The following is a 23,650-nucleotide window of genomic DNA, read 5'->3' as shown; positions in this document are numbered from 1 at the left end:
GCCTTGCTTCAGGGCTGCAGTGCGCAGGGCATGGCAGCCAGACAAGTCCACCCTGCCCCTTTAAGAGCTGACCGGCGCCAGAGTGTCTGCCGTCAATCAGCAACTCGCCGCACCTGCGCTGCGCCCGCCCTCGGGGGTATCGCCCCGGACCGCCGGCTTAGCGCCTAATGATAGTCGTGCATCGCCTGTTTTAGCGCAGCAGCAACCTCTTGGGGCGATGCGACTGAATATCGGCGAAGGTGGCGCGCATTTCCGCCGGGCACAAACTTTAGCGGCCGCCCGACTGTAGCGCCCCGAACATGGCTATACTGAATTTCTAGGCCAAGGTCTCCAATAAGCTAGAGTAGCACTTCACTAACTCTTTTTAGTGAAGTCCTCAAGAAAATTTCCATAAAAAATGTCGATAGAGTGTTGGTGAAGCCTTGACAAAGTGACCCAGAATGTCTCCCGCTGTGTATCAAAAGTCCTCTTCAAATGTAGTGTAGTCAGTCGATCTCAATCAGCAAGCGAACAGTGAAATCTGAGCATGGCTTTAAGTAGCGCTTGCAATTCTCACCAACGACTACTTTACTCCAGTTCAGCTGGTTGCTGTTGGGAGAGGTCGTTAATTGCAGCACTAGCCAGCAAAATGGTGTGCAGCCTCATTATGAGCATTAGGGGCCAATTTAATTGGTAATCAGAGGTTTAATCACGCTTGGAGTGGCCATTCTTAGCGGACACTTAAACTCCTTTACCAAGATGGCGTCTTGCACTAAAGGCAGGTTAACCTGGTGCAGCAGCTAAAGACTGGACCTTGGCCACCTCGGAGGCTCGATAGCACCTAAACTACCAGTGCTACAAGCAGGGACAATAGCCCTAGTTATCCCTACTTTTTTAATGAAGGACTTTCACAGTCTAACTAAGTGCAGCCTCATAGTCTTGCCTTGATTTGCGATTTCCCACAGACAGACTGAAAAGAGAAAAAGATATAGAAAAAGAATGAGCAAGGAAGAGAGGAAGAGTTAAAAAAAAGGTAAGAGCATAGGAAAGTGTAAAGAATACATCAGCCACTTTGCCATCCATTGTGACCCATGTAGCAGACACAGCTTGCCTCTGTTAACCGTGTTCATGTATTTTTTGGCACATGACAATATCTGCAGTGTTTGATTAGCAACTGTAACTCACTAGAGATTTGGTCTATGTTGACAGTTCTACTAAACTAAAAGAGCATTAAGTGTCTGCTTTACTCTTATAAACATGTAGGATACTTTCTATGGCACTGAAGGTGGAGCTGCACAGCACATCTACCATCTAGGACTTTGGTTTGAAGCCAGCACAGACTGATGGAATGAAGATCTTCTTTTTACTGGCTGTGAAGGTCCTTGACAATGTGAGCGAGGGAGCATTAAAACCAATTCCTAGTGTCCATGAGGGCACAATTTGACATTGAATTGGCAATCGAATATAGAAGCATAGGAACTGCTAGATGAAAAAAGACTCTTGCTTGCCTTCTATGATCCTGGTAGTCGCACGATGCAACAATAATAGTTGTTGACTAATCATCGATATCTCACTCAGAATAATCACAGACTGCTAATGTGGGAAATGGAAAATTCACACAAATTGTAGTAATAGGTGTACTTCTGAGTTTGGGATTAAGGATCCTTATTGAGGTAGAGCATCAGGGCCTTGCTCTGAATCTACCCTCATTATATCTGACCTGAGCTTGATGCTGATATTGGGTGCTCAAAATAGAAATGTGTTCCATTCCCCAGAACTGATATGTCACCTCAATTAGCACACACTTAAAAAGAAATAAATCAAAGGGAGCTGGGTGCTGCAAGTTAGCTGCTGTTCTTTTCCCTCTGTCAAGTCCAGTCCAGACAGATGGATGAATGTCTCCTGGTGCTGACTAAGGGTCCGATGTGAAAGGGATTTGTGCAGTCTCAATTAAATTCCTAGTGGGCAAAAGAACAAAGAAATAAGAGCAGAAGTAGTCCATTTGGCCCTTCAAGCCTGCTCCTCTATTCAATAAGATCATGGCTGATCTTCTACCTCATCTCCACTTTCCTGCACTATCCCCATATCCCTTGATTCCCTTAATATTTAAAAATCTATAGATCTCTGTCTTGAATATACCCAATGACTGAGACTCCACAGTCCTCTGGGGTAGATAATTCCAAAGATTCAACACCATCTGAGTGAAGAAATTTCTCCTCATCTCAGTCCTAAATGGCTGACCCCTTATGATCCTACCGCATTAAAAAAAACTGTTGCCAGTTCAGCACAAATTGGTATTCCTATTCAGAGGCCACAGGATGGCTGGTGTGGGAAATAGAAGTGTTACTCTGGTGCAGTAAGGAGTGCTCTTCTGAGTTTGGGGCTGAGGCAGGTGGTTTAGACAGAGCAGATACTCTGCATATGGCTGTAGTACACCTGACTTACAAGACTTCTGGGGGAGGTGGGACCAGTACAAACTGGACGGTTTGCACCTGGGCAGGACCGGGACCAATGTCCTAGGGGGAGTGTTTGCTAGTGCTGTTGGGGAGGGTTTAAACTAAAATGGCAGGGGGTTGGGAACCTGTGCAGGGAGACAGAGGAAAGGGAAGCAAGGATAGAAGCAAAAGACAGGAAGGAGAAAAGCAAAAGTGGAAGTCAGAGAAATGAAGGGTTTAAATCAAACATGGCCACAGTAAATAATAATTCTAAAAGGTCTAAGGGGGAAAATTCAGTTGTTTGCATCTCCAGTTAGCACCTTAAGAGGGCGTTAATGGGGTGCAAAGCAACTAACACCCGGGCGCGGCGATGTTTGCACCGCTTGCGAAATTAACTAGACATTTTGTGGCGGCGCTAAACACTACCGCCACGATCTCCTGCGCTGGCAGATCATGACGTCAGTCGAGTGCGCAACGCCCCGTTAGCGCCCCGGACTGGATATTGAGTGGCACCCACTGCCTTACCGCCTGTCGCTAGCAACGACAGGTTGAGGGGAGCATTATGCTGTCAGAAAGGGATTAGGAGAGCGCTATTTAAAGGTGACCGCTTGCTGCCTTTTTTTGTCGGTGACATTTTTGCACCACGCATTCAGAGAGAGAGAGAGAGACTTCTGGAGAGATTCAATGCTGTGTGAAGGAGTTTTGAGTACTGAGCAGCACTTTGCAGGTTTATTTTGATTTGCCCTTCCTTGCTTTGCCAGTGCTCTGAGGTAGCGCCTCGCTCCTTGGCCTTTGCGCCTGAAGACAGGTGTGAAGCGCCTGACTTAGCGCTCCAATCACCTCCAGGGGTGATAAAAGCCAAGTTTGCTGTCGCAGGCGATAATTAGTGCCAGGTGCTAAATTTTGCGCACGGCCGATAATGGCGCCCCAAATGGGGTGATAACGAATTTCTCCCCCTAAGAGTGTTAACAAAAACAAGCCTGAAGGCTTTGTGTCTTAATGCGAGGAGCATTCGTAATAAGGTGGATGAATTAGCTGCACAAATAGATGTAAACAGATATGATATAATTGGGATTACGGAGACATGGCTCCAGGGTGACCAAGGCTGGGAATTCAACATTCAATATTCAATATTCAATATTCAGGAAAGACAGGCAAAAAGGAAAAGGAAAAGGAGGTGGGGTAGCATTGCTAGTTAAAGAGGAGATTAACACAATAGTAAGGAAGGATATTAGCTCTGATGATGCGGAATCTGTATGGGTAGAGCTGAGAAATACCAAGGGGCAGAAAACATTAGTGGGAGTTGTATACAGACCCCCAAACAGTAATGCTGAGGTTGGGGATGGCATTAAATGGGAAATTAGAGATGCGTGCAATAAGGGCACAGCAGTTATCATGGGTGACTTTAATCTACATATAGATTGGGCTAACCAAATTAGTAACAATCAAATCAAATCAAATCAAATCAACTTTTATTGTCATTGTTCGTGCACAAGTGCAGTACAACGAAATGTAGGCTTGCGGCTCCCAAGAGTGTACATTTAGATTAAGATAGTTAAACATTCAACATACATTTGGCTTGTAATACATTAACATAAACATAACCATAATAAAGTGCATTGGTAGATGTGCAGGCTTTAGAGTTTATTTGTGGAGTTCAGTAGGATGACAGCCCTGGGAAAGAAGCTGTTCCTAAATCTGGTCGTACGGGTGCGAATGCATCTGTAGCGTCTTCCAGATGGTAGGAGGGCGAACAGACTATGGCTGGGGTGGGTAGGGTCTTTGATGATGGACCGTGACCTCCGTAAACAGCGTTTCTGGTATATGTGCTCTATGGTCGGTAGCCGGGTGCCGGTAATGCGTTGGGCAGTTTTGACTACCCGCTGCAGGGCTTTCCGGTCATAGTATCTACAGCTGCCATACCATACTGTGATACAGTTTGTCAGGATGCTCTCTATTGTGCAGCGGTAAAAGTTAGAGAGGATCAGGGGTGACAGGTTACATCCCTTCAGCCTCCTTAGGAAATATAGGCGCTGCTCGGCCTTCTTCACCAGAGAGGAGGTGTTGAGGGACCAGGAGAGGTCTTCCGTGATGTGGACTCCGAGGAACTTAAAGCTGTCCACCCTTTCCACCACAGCCCCATTGATGTGGATGGGGGTGTGACTTCCGCCTTTAGACTTCCTGAAGTCCACAATGATTTCTTTGGTTTTCTTGATGTTAAGGGCCAGGTTGTTATCGGCGCACCACTTCACGAGATGCTGGACCTCCTCCCTGTAGGCTGACTCATCGTTGTTGGTGATCTGGCCTACTACCGTGGTATCATCCACAAACTTGATGATGGTGTTGGAACCATGAACAGCCACACAGTCGTGGGTGAAGAGGGAGTAGAGGAGGGGGCTCAGCACACATCCTTGTGGGGCCCCCGTGTTCAGGGTCAGGGGGGGGTAGGTGTGGTTACCTAATTTGACAGATTGGGGTCTGTTTGTTAGGAAGTCCAGGGTCCAGTTGCAGAGGGAAGTGTTCAGGCCAAGAGTTTGGAGTTTGGTGGCCAGCTTGTTGGGGATGATAGTGTTGAATGTTGAGCTGTAGTCTATGAACAGCATTCTGATGTAGGTCTCCTTACCATCTAAGTGATTCAGTGCCGAGTGTAGAGCAGTTGTGATTGCACCCTCCATTGATCTGTGGGGGAGGAATTCCTGGAATGTATACAGGATGGTTTCCTGGACCAATATGTCGATGAGCCAACTAGAGATCAGGCAATCTTAGACTGGGTATTATGTAATGAGAAAGGATTAATTAGCAATCTTGTTGTGCGAGGCCCCTTGGGGCAGAGCGATCATAATATGATAGAATTCTTCATTGAGATGGAGAGTGAAATATTTGACTCAGAGACTAGGGTCCTGAATCTAAATAAAGGAAACTACGATGGTATGAGGCGCAAGTTGGCTAGGATGGATTGGGGAACGTTACTTAAAGGGTTGACGGTGGATAGGCAAGGGCAAACATTTAAAGATCGCATGGATGAACTACAGAATTTGTTCATCCCTGTTTCTCATAAAAATAAAACAAAGAAGGTGACTCAACCATGGCTAACAAGGGAAATTAGGGATAGCATAAGATCCAAGGAGAGGATAAATTGGCCAGAAAAAGCAGCAAACCTGAGGATTGGGAGCAGTTTAGGATTCCGCAAAGGAGGACAAAGGGATTAATTAAGAGGGGGAAAATAGAGTATGAGAGTAAGCTTTCAGGGAACATAAAAACTGACTGTAAAAGCTTCTATAGATATGTGAAGCGAAAAAGATTAGTGAAGTCAAGCGTAGGTCCCTTGCAGTCAGAATCAGGGGAATTTATAATGGGGAACAAAGAAATGGCGGACCAATTAAATATATATTTTGGTTCTGTCTTCACAAAGGAGGACACAAATAACCTGCCAGAGATGTTGGGGAACATAGGGTCTAATGAGAGGGAGGAACTGAATGAAATCAGTATTTGTAGGGAAATGGTGTTAGGGAAATTGATGGGATTGAAGGCCGATAAATCCCCAGGGCCTGATAATCTACATCCTAGGGTACTTAAGGAAGTGGCCCTAGGAATAGTAGATGCATTGCTGGTCATCTTCCAAAATTCGATAGACTCTGGAACAGTTCCCATGGATTGGAGGGTAGCTAATGTAACCCCACTATTCAAAATAGGTGGTAGAGAGAAAACGGGGAATTATAGACCGGTAAGCCTGTCATCGGTAGTGGGGAAAAAGCTAGAGTCCATTATAAAACAGTGACAGGATCGGACAAAGTCAACATGGATTTAAAAAAGGTACAGCACAGTCTGCCTTTGCCCCTGCCCCATGAACAATAATTTGTGGCAGAGATTCTAGCAGCCCTCCCCTTCAACTCTTTGTGATTATCTTAAAGTTGTGTCAGGCGAGTTATCCCTGGTGCCCTGGCCAATATTTATCCCTCAGTGAACATTGCAAAAGCAGATTATCTGCTCATTATCACATTGCTCTTTGTGGGAGCTTGCTGTGTGCAAATTGGCATTTCCTACATTACAACAGTGACTACACTTCAAAAGTAATTAATTGGCTGTAAAACACTTTGGGCCGCCCGGAGGTCGTGAAAGGCACTATATAAATGCAAGTCTTTCTTTCTTCTCATTACTGTCTCACTAGCCAGTCGATCTAATCTCGCACTATTTACCTCTTCAGAACATGAATTTACGTTGCATGTTTTCCATTTTTTTAATACCATTCCTATAATGGAGTGTCCAGAACTGTATATAATACTTTAACTGTGGTCCATGGTCTTGCACAAGTTCAATATTTTTTTCTTTTGTATTCTATGGTTCTATATATAAAACCAAACATGTTATGCCTTTTAATAACCCTTTTTACTCGTGTTGCCACCTTTAATGACCTGTGTATCTCCAAAATAATTCTTTGGTTGAGAAAGGCTTTAGGACATCCTGAGGACATGAAAAGCACTATATAAATGGAAATTCTATCTTTATTTTGCTCCATTTTAAATGTTACCATTTAAGGTACTTGCTTATATTTCCAAAATGAATGCATTACTTCACATTTTTCTGCAGTGAACTATAACTGGCACCTATGTGTTCAGGCAGCAAGCCTCTATGTCCTCCTGAAGTCTTTCATTATTCCTGTCACAATTTTCATTCTCTCCAATTTGGTGTCAGAAGCAAATATTCAATAATATTCTCCCAAATTTAAAAATGTTCTCACAATTCCTCAGTCCAGATCATTTACATGTAAAAATAAAGATAGAATTTCCACTTATATAGTGCTTTTCATGTCCTCAGGCTGTCCTAAAGCATTTCTCAACCAAAGAAATATCTTGGCGTGTAGTCACTGACGTTATGTATGCAAATGTGGCAAGGTCCCACACACAATGAGATAAATAACCAGTTCATCTGTGTTCAAGGTGTTGGTTAAGGGATAAATGTTGGCCAGGACAACATTTAGAACTCCCCTAATAAAAACAGAAAATGCTGGAAATATTCAGGTCAGGCAGCACCTGTGGAGAGAGAAACAGAGAAAACATTTCAGGTCAATGACCTTTCGTCAGAACTGGAAACTGCTACAGGTGTAATAGTTTTTAAGCAAGTACAGAGGCAGGGGGAGGAAAGAACAAAAGGGAAGGTCCCTTTCCTTTGAACTGTTTGGCGGTGTACAATATACTCCCACTGGTATGACTAATCCCTTGCTATTCCATCAGTCAAATCCAGAGATTCTGTCTGGACCACTTCTCTATTTATCCTTTTGCTCTAATGCTATGACATTGGCCCAGAATTTGTGGTCAACAGCGAAGCGAAGGCATTCGCTGCTGACCCCGAAATACACTTCGCACAAGGATTTTGTGATCTCCGTGTCGAGAACTTTGGTACCAACCTTCAATTCAAATCAACAAGTATAGTGGGGATCCCCTTGTGCGAACTGCTTTGACATTAACAGGCTGTCTAAGCAGCCAATCAAAATACAGACAGGAAACAATGTTAGAGAGCAAAACAAAGATTGGGGCTCTCACATGGGGAAAAGGCAAACCTGAAATATAGATGGACAAACTTAAAAAAATTAAACATTACAGAAAAGATGTGACTGCACTAGAGGGTACAGAGGACATTTACGAGGATGTTGCCAGGACTAGAGAATTTTAGCTATGAGGAAAGTTTGGATAGGCTGGGGTTGTTTTCTTTGGAACCAAGAAGGTGGAGGGGAGACTTAATTAAGGTGTATAAATTATGAGGGGCCTAGATAGAGTGGAAGGACCTACTTCCCTTAGCAGAGAGGTCAATAACCGGGGGGATAGATTTAAAGTAATTGTTAGAAGGATTAGAGGGGAGTTGAGGAGAACTTTTTTCACCCAGAGGGTGGTGGGGTCTGGAACTCACTGCCTGAAAGGGTGGTACAGGCAGAAACTCTAATCGCATTTACAAAGTGCTTGGATGTGCACGTGAGGTGCCTTAACCTACAGGGCTACGAACCAAGAGCTGGAAAGTGGGAATAGGCAGGAAAGCTCTTTTTCAGCCTGCAGACACGATGGGCCAAATGGCCTCCTTCTGTGCAGTAAATTTCGATGATTCTATGAAAAAAAGTTTGAAAATTAAGAAACTTCATTTTTATTAAAATGGACAAATTTCACACTGCACAAAATTAAAATGAGTTTTCCAGGCACTTAACATTTGTTTAGCAGTAATAACGCTGTCAAAACCTCATTTACACCTCTTCTTCTTCTTAGGCAGTCCCTCGGAACCGAGGATGACTTGCTTCCACATTAAAAATGAGTTCGCAGGTGACTGATGAGTCCAATGCGGGACCTACAGTCTCTGTCACAGGTGGGGCAGACGGTGGTTGAAGGGGAGGGTGGGTGGGGTGCTTGGGTTGATGTGCGCTCCTTGTGCTGCCTGCGCTTGGCTTCCGCTTGCTCCCGGCGAAGAGACTCGAGGTTTCCAAAGACGGTGCTTGCGTCTGCGCTCACTTGGAGGTCGAACTCCAAAACATCGTAAACACCTTCACCGAAGCATACGAGAGCATGGGCCTTACACTAAACATCCGTAAGACAAAGATCCTCTACCAATTTGCCCACGCCACACATTGCAGCCCCCCGATTATCAAAATCCATGACAAGGCCTTTGGGTCTAACTTTTAGTGGGGAATTTAACAGCATACTTAGTGCGGAAGAGCCGAAGTTTTCCTCAGTCTCCCTGATTTGGCGGATTACACAGATTGCCAGCTCTGTTGGGGGGTGTTGTGTCGGTACCTTTCTACCTAGACACAATTAGTACTCAGAACTCAGAGATTCAAACATGAAGTGGTTTATTCAGGAAGGAAAGGGAAGTTCTGGAGAGTTCCGAACAAAGAGAGCTAAACTTAACCAAGAGAACACCCAACCATTTATCTGCTGTGACAGCGCCACCGCAGGTAGGAGGAGAACACCCAATACATAATGGGGGGGGGGGGTGGCACAGCGCAGTCTGTTTCGGAGCTGTCATTGACAGCCGCAACTTCAGGATTGCCACATCCGCCTGTGCATGCACCAATCCCGAAGTTGCAGTCAGTTTCAAAGGCGGAATGACAGCGAATGCTGCCAGTTCATAGTCATCCCAACTGCAAATTCCGGGCCATTGTCTCTAAATAACACCACTGTCTCTCCTCTTATTTTGTGCCTCCCTCCCCTACCTGAAATTTTATACCCAGGAATTTCCAATCTTGACACCGCTGTAGCCAGGTGCATGCAAAGTTGCTTTAAAGCAACTTTCACGACTCTTGAACAGCAGAAGCCTAAATCTTGCATATGCACAGGTGTATCAATGTTGCTACGGCAGGGCTCTGAAACCACCCTACAGTACAAACATGGAAAAATTGGGAAATGCAGGTAGCCACATTCAGTGATTTCTCAACATAAATGGGGCAATGAATTCCAAGAGTCACAAGTCCATACCACAAAACTGCTGCCATTCCACTTCCACCCAATAAGTTTAAAGAATTAAAAACTGTAAAATGTATTATTATAATAAAGTTAATTTTGGCAAGTACTATGCATAAATTTTATTTAATCTCTCCTTGTGGAACTGAATTACATAGAAACATAGAAACATAGAAGATAGGAGCAGGAGTAGGCAATTCGGCCCCTCGAGCCTGCTCCGCCATTCAATGCGATCATGGCTGATCATCCAAACTCAGTACCCTGTCCCTGCTTTCTCCCCATATCCCTTGATCCCTTTAGCCTTAAGAAATATATCTAACTCCTTCTTGAATATATTTAATGAATTGGCCTCAACTGCCTTCTGTGGTAGAGAATTCCACAGGTTCACCACTCTCTGGGTGAAGAAATTCCTCCTCATCTTTGTCCTAAATGGCTTACCCCTTATCCTTAGACTGTGACCCCGGGTTCTGGACTCCCCCGCCATCGGGAACATCCTTCCTGCATCTAGTCTGTCTAGTCCATGTGAATGAAATGAAGCCTTTGTTTCAGCCTTATTGTATTGCCCTTTTGTACACCCAGCAGACCAAAATTCTGTCCATCTTAAGTTTTGTTGTTGCCGTGCTGTCAGATGTAGAAACTGCCAAAACTAACAAATACCATTTGGCAGTTTGGAGGCGCCAGCTGCACTGAACAAGGTCTGTGTAATGAAAGAATTAACCCAAGGCTTTGAAACCAAAGAAAAAAAAATAAGCAACATTGAAGGATTGAGGATTTGTTTCAGAATTTTTTTGTTCAGACAGAAAAATTTCCACACAAACTCAAAACAAACAGTGACTCCACAGCGTCTGACTGAAACTCTCATTTTGAAAGGTCTCATCCCCAGTGGGATACTTTAACATAAAAAAAATGCAGCAATCCTATGATTGGAATGATTCAAATTAATAACTACAAAATAAAAACTACAACATATTGCTACTTCTTCATTTTTCAGATGAGACATTAAACCGAGGCCCAGTCTGCTCTCTCAGGTGGGCATAAAAGATCGCATGGCACTATTTAGAAGAAAAGCAGGGGAGTTCTCCCTGGTGTCCTGGCCAATATTTATCCTTCAATAAATATCACTAAAAAAAAATTATCAGGTCATTATTGCATTGCGTGAGCTTGCTGTGTGCAAATTGGCTGCTATGTTTCCTACATTACAACAGCAAATATACTGCAAAAGCACTTCATTGGCTGTAAAGCGCTTTGGAACACTCGGAGGTTGTGAAAGGCACTATATAAATGCAAGTCTTATTTTTCTTCATCATCATCATTTAGGAACTTTTCCCTAAAAATAACTTTTCCAGAATATTAAAGGTGAGTAAATGCAGACAAAAAAGTCAGATTATGGCACTGAACAGTTTCTAACACATATGCAAATATGTTGCAATGCTAGCAGTGATACAAATATTTTATTTTGTTCGGGGGAGGCAGGAGAACTGAGGAGGAGCAACATAGCATGTTGGAACTCCAGCCTACTGCACCTGCAATTCCTCGTATGATGAATTCACAACCTCAATTGTACCACTGTAGGAAGGTGCCACAGGAAGAGGAGCTGTTTCCCCACATGGAGAGGTGGTCAACTGTAGTACTATAATACCCCAATGCACAGGTTTGTTATTTTTAATGCTGAAACACTGAACTTAAATAAATTTAATAGTATCTCTCCCATTTCTGATTCCAAAATGGAATTTGATAGCCAGATGAGAAAAATACAGCGTTTTAAATCAGTCTCCTGGTCTCTCCCAACAGCAGCCCACTCCCAACTGTTCTGTCTAAAATCAGGTGCCTTTCCCTACACTCTGATCCCAGGCCCCAGCTCACAGTTTTTCTGTCTCACCTACAGGTGCTGCAGCTCCTGGACAACATCTCCTCCACCCCAAAAAACATGGTCCCAGTAACCACCTCCAACCCAGTACATGTTGGCTGCCATCTAATTATGTTCCTGAGTTTAAAACAAAGATGCAAGATAAAAAGAAATGAGTAAATCTGTAAAGTAACATTGATGAGAGGTATACAGAGACAATGGGGTGAATTTTAATTCCCCAAAATGGGTGGCTGGGGTTGGGTGAGATGTTAACATTTAAAAAATCTCAAATCCGACCTCAATCCTCCAACCCGCCCACTTCTGGGTTTAAAGGTGGTGGAACAGGGGGTGGGCAGCCAACCCTCTCCCAGGAGGCAGGTTGGCCATTTAAATATTTTAATGAGGCTGGAAGCCTAAGATTTATACAGTTTTACAGGTTTAATCGTGGTCTGCCGGGTTTCCCAGGCTTCAGGAAACCTGGCAGCTCAAGGGAGGTGTGGTTAGCTTCTGGGAAAAGGAAAGTGCCTTTACAGCACTGCTTGTGGACCAGGAGGATCAGGACTGCTTCCCCCCGGTTCCCAAACTTATCTTCTCCCCTTAGTTCTGATCTCCCCCCCACCCCACCCAGATTGATGATCGGGCCCCTCCCACCAGACCTCTCCACCCATAAAAAGACCCGCAGATCGTAGATCTGAACCCCCCCAGGGTCGAGGATCGGATACCCCCCAACGTTCCCACTAAGCTGCGTGGCCACGCAGCTGTCTGGAGGTCCCGAGCAGGCCTCTTACCGGCTTTTGAATGGGAGATTTTGCACATGTGCAAAATGTTGAGTGGGCCGCACAGCCTGTGAAAGGGATTTCACCCCCCCGAAAAAGTTAGGAGGAACATTGCGCCTCCCCACCCGCGCGCCCCCGCCCCCCCCGCCCCCCAGCAGCTGCAGCCTCCTTACCTGTGGCTGCAGCCTGCTCTGGCATGCTTCAAGCCTGACTGGAAGCCAAGCCCATCAACTGACTTCCAGGCAAGGATCCTGCTGTAAAAAAAAACACGCACGCTGCGGACATAAATCTCCATACTGCTCCCACTCACCAAACCCGCCCCTGTCAATATCGGGGCCAATGAGAGAAGAAGAATGGAAAAGAGAGATACAGAGACAGACAAAATGTGTGAAACAAAAAGAGAAAAAAGATAGGAAGTGTAGGAGATAGAAAGAATGGAAGACAGAAAATTAAAAGAATGCAGAGATGCAAACAGTTGCAGAAAAAGACAATTTTATTTTTGACGATTAACACCACCAAGGAGAGTAATAAGTAATTTAAAATAATGCATCATAAAATAGAGCTCTATTCTATGTCACAGCAAATTTTGGGAAATATTCTGAAGGAAAATATAAATAAAGTCCTTTTGTTCTCAAGAGGTCAAAACCCACAAAATGCACTGACATAAACCGAAGATCTACAAAAAAAAAGTTGACTCATCAGCTCGCAGTACTTACTGTGCGCTGTGATGTGGACTGAGAGTTGGAGACTGACCTACAAGAAAGGAATAGAACAAAATTAAAATTAATACCAGGCAAGTTAAAATATTTAACAAAATATATTAAAAATATAAATTTTTTAAAATAATTTGTTTATGGGATGTGGGCGTCGCTGGCAAGGCCAGCATTTATTGCCCATCCCGAGTTGCCCTTGAGAAGGTGGTGGTGAGCTGCCTTCTTGAACCACTGCAGTCTGTGTGGCAAAGGTACTCCCACAATGCTGTTAGGTAGATAGTTCCAGGATTTTGACCCAGCGACGATGAAGGATCGGCGATATACTTCTAAGTCAGGATGGTGTGTGACTTGGAGGGGAACTTGGAGGTGGTGGTGTTCCTATGCACTTGCTGCCCTTGTCCTTCTAGGTGGAAGAAGTCGGAGGTTTGGGAGGTGCTGCCAAAGAAGCCTTGGTGAGTTGCTGCAGTACGTCTTGTAGATGGTACACACTGCAGCCACAGTATGCCGGTGGTGGAGGGAGCGAATGTTTAAAGTGGTGGATGGGGTGCCAATCAAATGGGCTGCTTTGTCCTGGATGGAATCAAGCTTCTTGAGTGTTGTTGCAGCTGCACTCAGCCAAGCAAGTGGAGAGTATTCCATCACACTCCTTACTCGTGCCTTGTAGATGGTGGAAAGGCTTTGGGGATTCAGGAGGTGAGACACTCGCCGCAGAATACCTAGCCTCTGGCCTGCTCTTGTTGCCACAGTATTTATGTGCATGATCCAGTTAAGTTTCTGGTCAATGGTGACCCCCCAGGATGTTGCTGGTGGTGGATTTGGCGATGATAATGCTGTTGAATGTCAAGGGGAGGTGGTTAAACTCTCGCTTGTTGGAGACAGTCATTGCCTTGAAGAGATAATTACTAGTCCTAGCCCCTTTAGGGCTACCCCAGATCAGGCGTATTCCCCAGACGTTCACTTTCAACTAAAGTTTGAGGTAGCCGAATCCTAAAGACGCTTAATTGGGTCTAAAAGTCCAGACTATCTCTCCCTAAAGGAAAGGAACAACCTGAAGATGTTACCATCCTCCAGATAGCACTTTTAATAAGTTTAGCTAGGCTGTAATGTTCCGGATATTACGAGGGTCCGGAAAACTCCCCCAGAATACTGCAACTCCTCACCAAAGAGTGTACAGAGATTGAGTTTGCGAGTTTGATACAGAAGTACTATGTGAGAGAATTCTAAAAATATATAGATTTACTAAAGAACCGACATGTAATTTACAGTTGGTGATTCAATCGCAACATTAACAGTTCCAAATAGAAAAAACGTACAATTCCATTATCAGAGATCCTTATTCTCAAATCTTATCTTCGTTAGTTTTACAGTTCTTAGTTTATTACAGGATATCCACCAAAATCAAATACCTTTGATACTTTGATCCCCGAGATACAAAGAGTTGAAGGGCTGGATTTTGATACTGGAGGCGTGTAGGAGGTGGGACTACAACTTTTGGGGTTGTAGTCCCGCCTCATAGAAACATAGAAACATAGAAGATAGGAGCAGGAGTAGGCCATTCGGCCCCTCGAGCCTGTCCGCCATTCAATGAGATCATGGCTGATCATCCAAATTCAGTACCCTGTCCCTGCCTTCTCCCCATATCCCTTGATCCCTTTAGCCTTAAGAAATATATCCAACTCCTTCTTGAATATATTTAATGAATTGGTCTCCACTGCCTTCTGTGGTAGAGAATTCCACAGGTTCACCACTCTCTGGGTGAAGAAATTCCTCCTCACCTCTGTCCTAAATGGCTTACCCCTTATCCTTAGACTGTGAACCCTGGTTCTGGATTCCCCGGCCATCGGGAACATCCTTCCTGCATCCAGTCTGTCCAGTCCTGTTAGAATTTTATAAGTTTCAATGAGATCCCCTCTCATTCTTCTAAACTCCAGCGAGTATAAGCCCAATCGACTCAATCTCTCCTCATACATCGTTCCTGCCATCCCAGGTATCAGTCTGGTGAATCTTCGTTGCACTCCCTCCATGGCAAGAACATCCTTCCTCAGATAAGGTGACCAAAACTGCACAAAGTACTCAAGGTGTGGCCTCACCAAGGCCCTGTACAACTGCAGCAAGACATCCTTGTTCCTCTACTCGAACCCTCTCACTACGAAGGCCAACATACCATTTGCCTTCTTAACTGCCTGCTGCACCTGCATGCTTACCTTCAGCGACTGGTGCACAAGGACACCCAGGTCTCATTGCACTTCCCCTTCTCCCAATCTATTGCCGTTCAGATAATAATTTGCCTTCCTCTTTTTGCCACCAAAGTGGATAACCTCGCATTTATCGAGTTGTGGCCCACCCACGCAATTTTGACTTGATTGACCTTGTTGAGCCCACCCAGCGGGCTCAGCAGGCCAATTAAGGGCCACCTGGCAACAGGTGACATCACAGATTGACATTTCATCTGTCAAGAGCTTTTGACAGATGAAATATCAGTGTTTGACAGCTCTTTGAAGCTGTCAAACACTGACAATCTGTACACAAAGTTAATTCCTTCCTCTCAGGCTGATTTAGAGATCTCTCCAGAACAGAAAGCTGAATGCTGCAAATTTTGGCAGCTCGCGGCCCTTCTGCTTTCTGTGCCGGTGAGATGAGGGACTCCTGAGACCTGAAGGAAGGAAGGCTGTAAAGGTAAGTAAAACTTATTTAAACACTTTACACACACCAAGCACACTTACCTCTGCAGTTATGCACACATCACTCACCTGAACACCGGACATCTCAAACCCTCCAAGCCCTTCAGCCCAACGGTCCACCTCGCTAACTAGCCGTGGTTTGGAGCCGTCGGGAATCCCACACTTCAGGGATAAAAATAGGGATTAGGCTAAAAACTGCCTGTTAATTACCTGTTAACAGGCAGTTAATTGGAACTAATTCCCTTCCTGCACAGGTCAGGTATCCGCCTCCTTTGAAACTGGCATGGAGGCGGGTCGGGGGCGGGTTGCGTTCATGCCCCCCGATTTCATGATTTTAACCCCCCACGCGCCTCCAATCCCTCCTCAACGGCCCAATGAAAATTGAGCCCGAAGACTTACAGAGCTTGCCTCTGAAGCCGAGAATCGCTTTGCCCCTTTACAGCGAATCTGTCTTCCCATTTGAAAGTTCAATTTTTGTACCCTTTCTCAATGGTATTTCCTTTGACGTTTTCTGCTGATGTAAGCTAATTATCTCTAGTCATTTTCTGTTGACCCCTGCTATTTTTACAGTTAGATCAGCTTGTAGCATTAAGAATTATGTCTCTACCTTTAGGTGTTCGAAGCTTAACATAAAAAACGGTGTGGAGCAGATGTATCTATTTGATATCATTCTTACCAAAGTCTTCTGTTTGTGTCTTTTTACGATGTGTAAATTAAAAACACCTCAACCGGGTGCACCATTGTCTTCTTAGTTACCTCAACTGGTTGTAACACAGACTCGTGTCTGTGTTTCATTTGATGTCATTTTTACGAAGGGATATGTTTCTTTAATTTTATGTGATTCTTTCCAAAGTGTTGGTTTAAAACAACTCAACAGGGTGTACAATTGTGTTCTTTCCAAGGCTTCAGACTTTCAGGAACCTTCAACCTCCTGCTTCAATAAGGTTATTGATTCAGTGTCAACAATTTATCTTATCTCAATAGCCTGTATGCTGTTTACAGCTTTTCCATTGTTAGGTTTTTAGATTTTAAACCCAGTTTGTCTTGTTTTAATAAAGTCAGAATTCTTTTACAGAATGGTGTATTTTTCAGAATAGGTATATTGCTTATTCCTTCACAGCCTGGCACTTCTGTGGTGCGAATGTTACCTGCCACTTATCAGCCCAAGCCTGAACGTCGTCCAGGTCTTGTTGCATGCGGGCATGGACTGCTTCATTATCTGAGGAGTTGTGAATGGCGCTGAACACTGTGCAGTCATCAGCGAACATCCCTATTTCTGACCTTATGTTGGAGGGAAGGTCATTGATGAAGCAGCTGAAGATGGTTGGGCCTAGGACACTGCCCTGAGGAAATCCTGCAGCGATGTCCTGGGGCTGTGATGATTGACCTTCAATCACCACAACCATCTTCCTTTGTGCTATGTATGACTCCAGCCAGTGGAGAGTTTGCCCCCTGATTCCCATTTACTTCAGTTTTACTAGGGCTCCTTGATGCCACACTCGGTCAAATGCTGCCTTGATGTCAAGGACAGTCACTCTCACCTCACCTCTGGAATTCAGCTCCTTTGTCCATGTTTTGACCAAGGCTGTAATGAGGTTGGGAGCCAAGTGGTCTTGGCGGAACCCAAACTAGGCATCAGTGAGCAGGTTATTGGTGAGTAAGTGCCACTTGATAGCACTGTTGATGACACCTTCCATCACTTTGCTGATGATTGAGAGTAGACTGATGGGGCGGTAATTGGCCAGGTTGGATTTGTCCTGCTTTTTGTGGACAGGACATACCTGGGCAGTTTTCCACATTGTCGGATAGATGCCAGTGTTGTAGTCGTACTGGAACAGCTTGGATAGAGGCCCAGTTAGTTCTGGAGCACAAGTCTTCAGCACGATAGCTGGGATGTTGTCGGGGCCCATAGCCTTTGCTGTATCCAGTGTGCTCAGCCGTTTCTTGGTATCACGTGGAGTGAATCGAATTGGCTAAAGACTGGCTCCTGTGATGGTGGCGACCTCGGGAGTAGGCCTATATGGATCATCCATTCGGCACTTCTGGCTGAAGATGGTTGCAAAAGCTTCAGCCTTGTCTTTTGCACTCACGTGCTGGGCTCCACCATCATTGAGGATGGGGATATTCATGGAGCCTCCTCCTCCCATTAGTTGTTTAATGGTCCACAACCATTCACGACTGGATGTGGCAGGACTGCAGAAATTTGATCTGATCCGTTGATTGTGGGATCGCTTAGTCCTTTCTATAGCATGCTGCTTCCGCTTTTTAGCATGCATGTAGTCCTGTGTTGCAGCTTCCCCAGGTTGGCACCTCATTTTTAGGTACGCCTGGTGCTGCTCCCAGCATGCTCTTCTACACTCCTTATTCACAGAATCACAGAAACCCCACAGTGCAGATAGAGGCCATTTCGGCCCATCGAGCCTGCACCGACACATATCCCACCCGATCCCCGTAACCCCTACACCATCACATATCCCACCCTATCCCCGTAACCCCACGTATTTAATCCCCCTAACACTAAGGGTCAATTTATCATAGCCAATCATCCTAACCCGCACATCTTTGGACTGTGGGAGGAAACCGGAGTACCCGGAGGAAACCCACGCATTATTGAACCAGGGTTGGTCCCCTGGCTTGGTGGTAATGGTAGAGTGAAGGATATGCCGGGCCATGAGGTTATAAAATGTGGTGGAATACAATTCTGCTGCTGCTGATGGCCCACAGCACCTCATGAATGCCCAGTTTTGAGCTGCTAGATCTGTTCTGAATCTATCCCATTTAGCATGGTGATAGTGCCACACAACACGATGGAGGGTGTCATCAGTGTGAAGACAGGACTTCGTATCCACAATGACAGTGCGGTGATCACTGCTACTAATGCTGTCATGGACAGATACATCTGCGACAGGTAGACTGGTGAGGACGAGGTCAAGTAGGTTTTTCTCGCGAGTTGGTTCTCTCACCACCTGTCGCAGGCACAGACTGGCAGTTAAGCTCTTCAGGACTCAGCCAGCTCGGTCAGTAGTGGTGCTACCGAGGCACTCTTGGTGATGGACACTGAAGTCCCCCACCCAGAGTACATTCTGTGCCCTTGCTACTCTCAGTGCTTCTTCCAAGTGGTGTTCAACATGGATGAGTACTGATTCATCAGCTGAGCGAGGACAGTAGGTGGTAATCAGCAGAAGGTTTCCTTGCCTGTGCTTGACCTGAAGCCATGAGACTTCGTGGGGTCTGGAGGGCCACTCCTTCTCGACTGTATACCACTGTGCCACCACCCCTGGTGGGTTTGTTCTGCCAGTGGGACAGGACATACCCAGGGATGGTGATGGAGGAGTTTGGGACATTGGCTGAAAAGTATGATTCTGTGAGTATGACTATGTCAGGCTGTTGCTTGACTAGTCTGTGGGACAGCTCTTCCAATTTTGAGACAAGTCCCCAGGTGTTGGTGAGGAGGACTTTGCAGGGTTGACTGGGCTGGGTGTGTCGTTGCCGTGTCTGTAGCTGGTGCCGAGGTCGATGCTAGGTAATCTGTCCAGTTTCATTCATATTATTTCATTGCCGTTGGTTACAACTGAGTTTCTTACCAGGCCATTTCAGAGGGCAGTTAACAGCCAACCACATAACTGTGGGTCTGGAGTCATATAGCCAGATCAGGTAAGGACGGCAGATTTCCTTCCCTAAAGGACATTAGTGAACCAGATGGGTTTTTACAACAATCCAATCCAATTTCATGGTTACCATTACTGATACTAGCTTTTTATTCCAGGTTTATTTAATTAACTGAATTTAAATTCCCCAGCTGCCGTGGTGGGTTTTGAACTCACGCCTCTGGATCATTAGTCCAGGCCTCTGGATTGCTAGCCCAGTGACATTAGCACTACGCTACCGTTCACCATTGTTTATTGTTTAAATAATGTTTGATCCATGCTGTAATGTATGTACCTTTAAGGGGGGAACTACTTTCTACAGCTCATGTATACTGTAGTACCGGCAGTGACCACACCTGTATATAATGCTGAGTAGTAATCTGTTGTTTCAGTTGCAGTTTGAACCACGTTGAGTAAACACCTGTTGTACCGTTCTCTGCAGTCCTTTTCTTATTATTACACGGACGTAACAGTGGCGACGAGCAAGTTCGAACCTACCTGCAACTCTGCATCACCTCCCAGGGATTCGCTCCTGGAGAACAGTGGAAGAAGGTCGAGTCCAGAAGCACGGGCGTCGACCACGGGTAACCGCCCAGTCATCCAGCGGAGATTTGAGCATCGCAGGGGAGGCTGTCGAGAGCCAGGCTTGGCTTTCCAGTCATGGTGGTCCAGCAAAATGGGCTGGCAACAGGTACTGCGCAGACCCTTCCCGGACAGCGACGGGCTAGAGCCCGACCGTGCGGCACAGAAAAAGGCCGAGCAGCGTCGACGGGGGAGAGAGAGAGGGCAGAGCGCACAGGGCGCAGCCGGTGTTCAGGACCGAGCGGGGTCAACGGGGGAGAGAGGCGAGAGAGAGCAGAGCGCAGCCGGTGTTCAAGGGCCGAGCAGTGTCAACGGGGGAGAGAGGCGTGCAGGAAAACGCGAGGCGCTGCCATTGCCACGAGTACCGCAGAGAGCAGCGTTGGCGGCAGCGCAGGAGCAGCGCGCAAAACCCACAGGGCGTCACCATTTGCCACGAGGACCGCCAAGAGCGGCGTTGGCAGCAGCGCGGGAGACGCCATTTTAAGCCGCAGCGGGGAAGAAAGAAAAGCTCGGGAGATGCCATTTTAAGCCTGTCTAACCACACCCAAAAATGCCGAAGAGTGGCTGTATCACAGCGTTCGACAATGAAGTCGAAGATTGGACGACATATGTCGAACGCATAGAAGTATACTGCAAGGCGAATGAAGTGCCAGATGACAAGAAAGCGCTGGTATTGTTGAATTCAATGGGTGCAAAAACATATGGCTTACTACGAAACCTAGTAACCCCAGAGCAGCCAGTAGAAAAGGGGTTTGAAAACATAGTGTCAATCCTACAGGACCACTTAAACCCCACACCGCTGCTGATAGCAGAAAGATTTAAGTTTCACAAAAGGAACCAGCATAAAGATGAAAGTAATGCTGAGTATTTAACAGAACTGCGCAAGCTATCGAAATTCTGCCAGTTTGGAACGGGACTAGCAGATACTTTAAGGGACAAGTTTGTGTGTGGGCTTCAAAGTGAAGGAACCCAGAAATGGCTTCTATCAGAAAAGGATCTTACGCTGGACAAGGCTTTCAGCATGGCAGTATCACACGAAGCAGCCGCAAGGGGCACTGCAGAGATACAACGGAGACCACAAGAATATGGCACAAATGAAATGTCATACGGAACAGTGAAGTGCTATCGCTGCGGCAGAATAACACACGACCATAATGATTGCTGGTTCAAGGACAAAGTGTGCAGACAGTGTGGAAAAGTAGGACACATAGCAAGAGTCTGCAGGTCGGGAAAGAAAACCAGCAGCAAGAAATCCCTACAGGAGAAGTAGAAGAAGGTACATAAGGTGATGGAGAGTAGTTCAGACGAACAGAAGAGTGATACAGACTCCAGAAGCAAGGAGCTGGGTTGTCTGAAACTACATAATGTGATCAAAACAGAGGATCACCAAGCTATCTGGGTCATGCTCAAGATAGCAGGAGTCCAAGTGAAAATGGAATTGGACACAGGATCAGCCCTAACAGTCATAAACCAAAGGGACTACAAGTGGCTATTCTCACATATACCCTTGAGAGGTACAAAGATTGTCTTGAAGACGTACACGGGGCAAAAAGTCTACCCCAAAGGAAAAATAAGGGTGAACGTTATATATAACGGCAAGGCAACACCAAAAATGGACCTATATGTATTGTCAGATGGAGGACCACCACTACTAGGACGTGAATGGATCCGGAAGATACAGCTAGATTGGCATTCCATACAAGCACTGACTGTAGATGCCAAAAAGGATGACGACGTCACACCTGAACGACTGTCAAAAATGTTAACTGACGCACAAGAAGTGTTCCAGCAGGGACTCGGAACACTAAAAGGCATAACATCGACGATCAAAATAGAGGAAAATGCAAGCCCAAAGTTTTTTAAGGCCAGACCGGTACCTTATGCGATCCGCCCAGCCGTCGAAGCAGAGCTGGAAGGTTTGGAATGTTCAGGAGTACTGTCCAAAGTGGCCTGGAGCGAGTGGGCTACACCCATCATTCCTGTAATGAAGAGGTCATTGAGTAATATGCCTGGGGAACCAAAGAAGGTTCACATCTGTGGGGACTTTAAGGTGACATTGAACCCAATCTTTCACACTGTACATTATCCGCTTCCGCGGATTGAAGATATTTTCGCCTCGCTATCTGGAGGGAAACGCTTCACTAAGATTGATCTGGCCCAGGCGTACCTGCAAATGGAGGTAGAAGAAGCCTCGAAACAGTACCTCACGATCAACACTCATAAAGGTCTCTACCAATACAACCGGCTGGTGTTCGGGGTAGCATCAGCTCCAGCTATTTGGCAAAGGGCAATGGATCAAGTCCTGCAATGGATTCCAGGGACCCAGTGTTATTTGGACGACATCCTGGTCACGGGCGAAAATGACAGTGATCACCTCGCCAACCTGGAGCAGGTGCTCACTAGATTGAAGGAATATGGGCTCTGAGCAAATCGCCACAAATGCGAGTTTTTCAGGAGCAGATCTCGTATTGTGGCCACGTTATTGATAAAGAGGGGTTACATAAGTCCCCTGAAAAGATTGAGGCAGTAGTCAAGGCTCCAGCACCAGAAAATGTGTCACAACTGAGGTCGTTCCTCGGGCTGGTGAACTACTACCATAAGTTCTTGCCGAATTTGTCTACCGCACTACACCCACTGAACACCCTACTGCAAACGGGGGTACCATGGAAGTGGAGTGACGAATGTAAACGAGCTTTCCAGAAGAGCAAAGCATTGATCACATCGAAAGAGGTGTTGGCTCATTTCAACCCAGCATTACCAATTCAGTTGGCGTGTGATGCATCACCCTATGGCATTGCAGCGGTGCTGTTGCACAAATTCCCGGATGGCTCGGAGAGGCCAGTAGCCTTTGTGTCTCGGTCACTAACCTCAGCCGAGCGTAACTATGCCCAGATTGACAGGGAGGCCCTCAGCCTAGTGTGGGGAGTGAAAAAGTTCAATCACTATCTGCACGGGCAGGAGTTCACCTTGCTGACTGACCACCAACCACTTGTCTCCATCTTTAATCCAAAGAAGGGCGTTCCGGTGATGACTGCGCAACGGCTACAAAGATGGTCCCTTTTTCTAGGGGCGCACCAATATGATATCGAGTATAAGGGCACGAAACAGCATGGAAATGCTGATGGGCTATCACGCTTGCCACTGCCTACTGCGGAGGAAGCACCAGCAGTGGATCCTGTCGAAATATTTCATTCGACTATAATTGAATGCTTGCCAGTAACTAACGCTGCTATAGAGAAGGAGACCCGAAATGACCCGACACTGTCTCGGGTATATGATTTGACGGTGAAGGGATGGCCAGCACATGCCAACTCGCTGTTGCCAGCATTCTCATCCAGAAGAGAACAGCTGTCAGTATGCCAGGGGACCTTGATGTGTGGATCCCGAGTGGTAATTCCACCCAAGTTAAGGGAGAGAGTGCTCAATGAGCTTCACGAAGGTCATCTGGGAGGGGTGAAAATGAAAAGCCTTGCTAGGGCTTATGTGTGGTGGCCGGGGATCGATCAGCAAATTGAGGACCTGAAAAAGAGCTGCTCAGGATGCCAGAAGATC

The 23,650-nt window shown here is 45.9% G+C and overlaps 1 pseudogene; it reads right to left on the bottom strand.

Moving 5' to 3' along the window:
• LOC147124281 (tyrosine-protein kinase transmembrane receptor ROR2-like) overlaps window positions 1-23,650 on the bottom strand; it is a 206,450-nt pseudogene that overhangs the window by 90,134 nt on the left and 92,666 nt on the right.

Source organism: Somniosus microcephalus, chromosome 1 (assembly GCF_052327205.1).
Source record: "Somniosus microcephalus isolate GS21.2 chromosome 1, FLI_Smic_1.0, whole genome shotgun sequence".
NCBI classification, from domain to species: Eukaryota; Metazoa; Chordata; class Chondrichthyes; order Squaliformes; family Somniosidae; genus Somniosus; species Somniosus microcephalus.
Note: the sequence above shows the minus strand (reverse complement) of the source record. Positions and strands in the feature narration are given on the sequence as shown.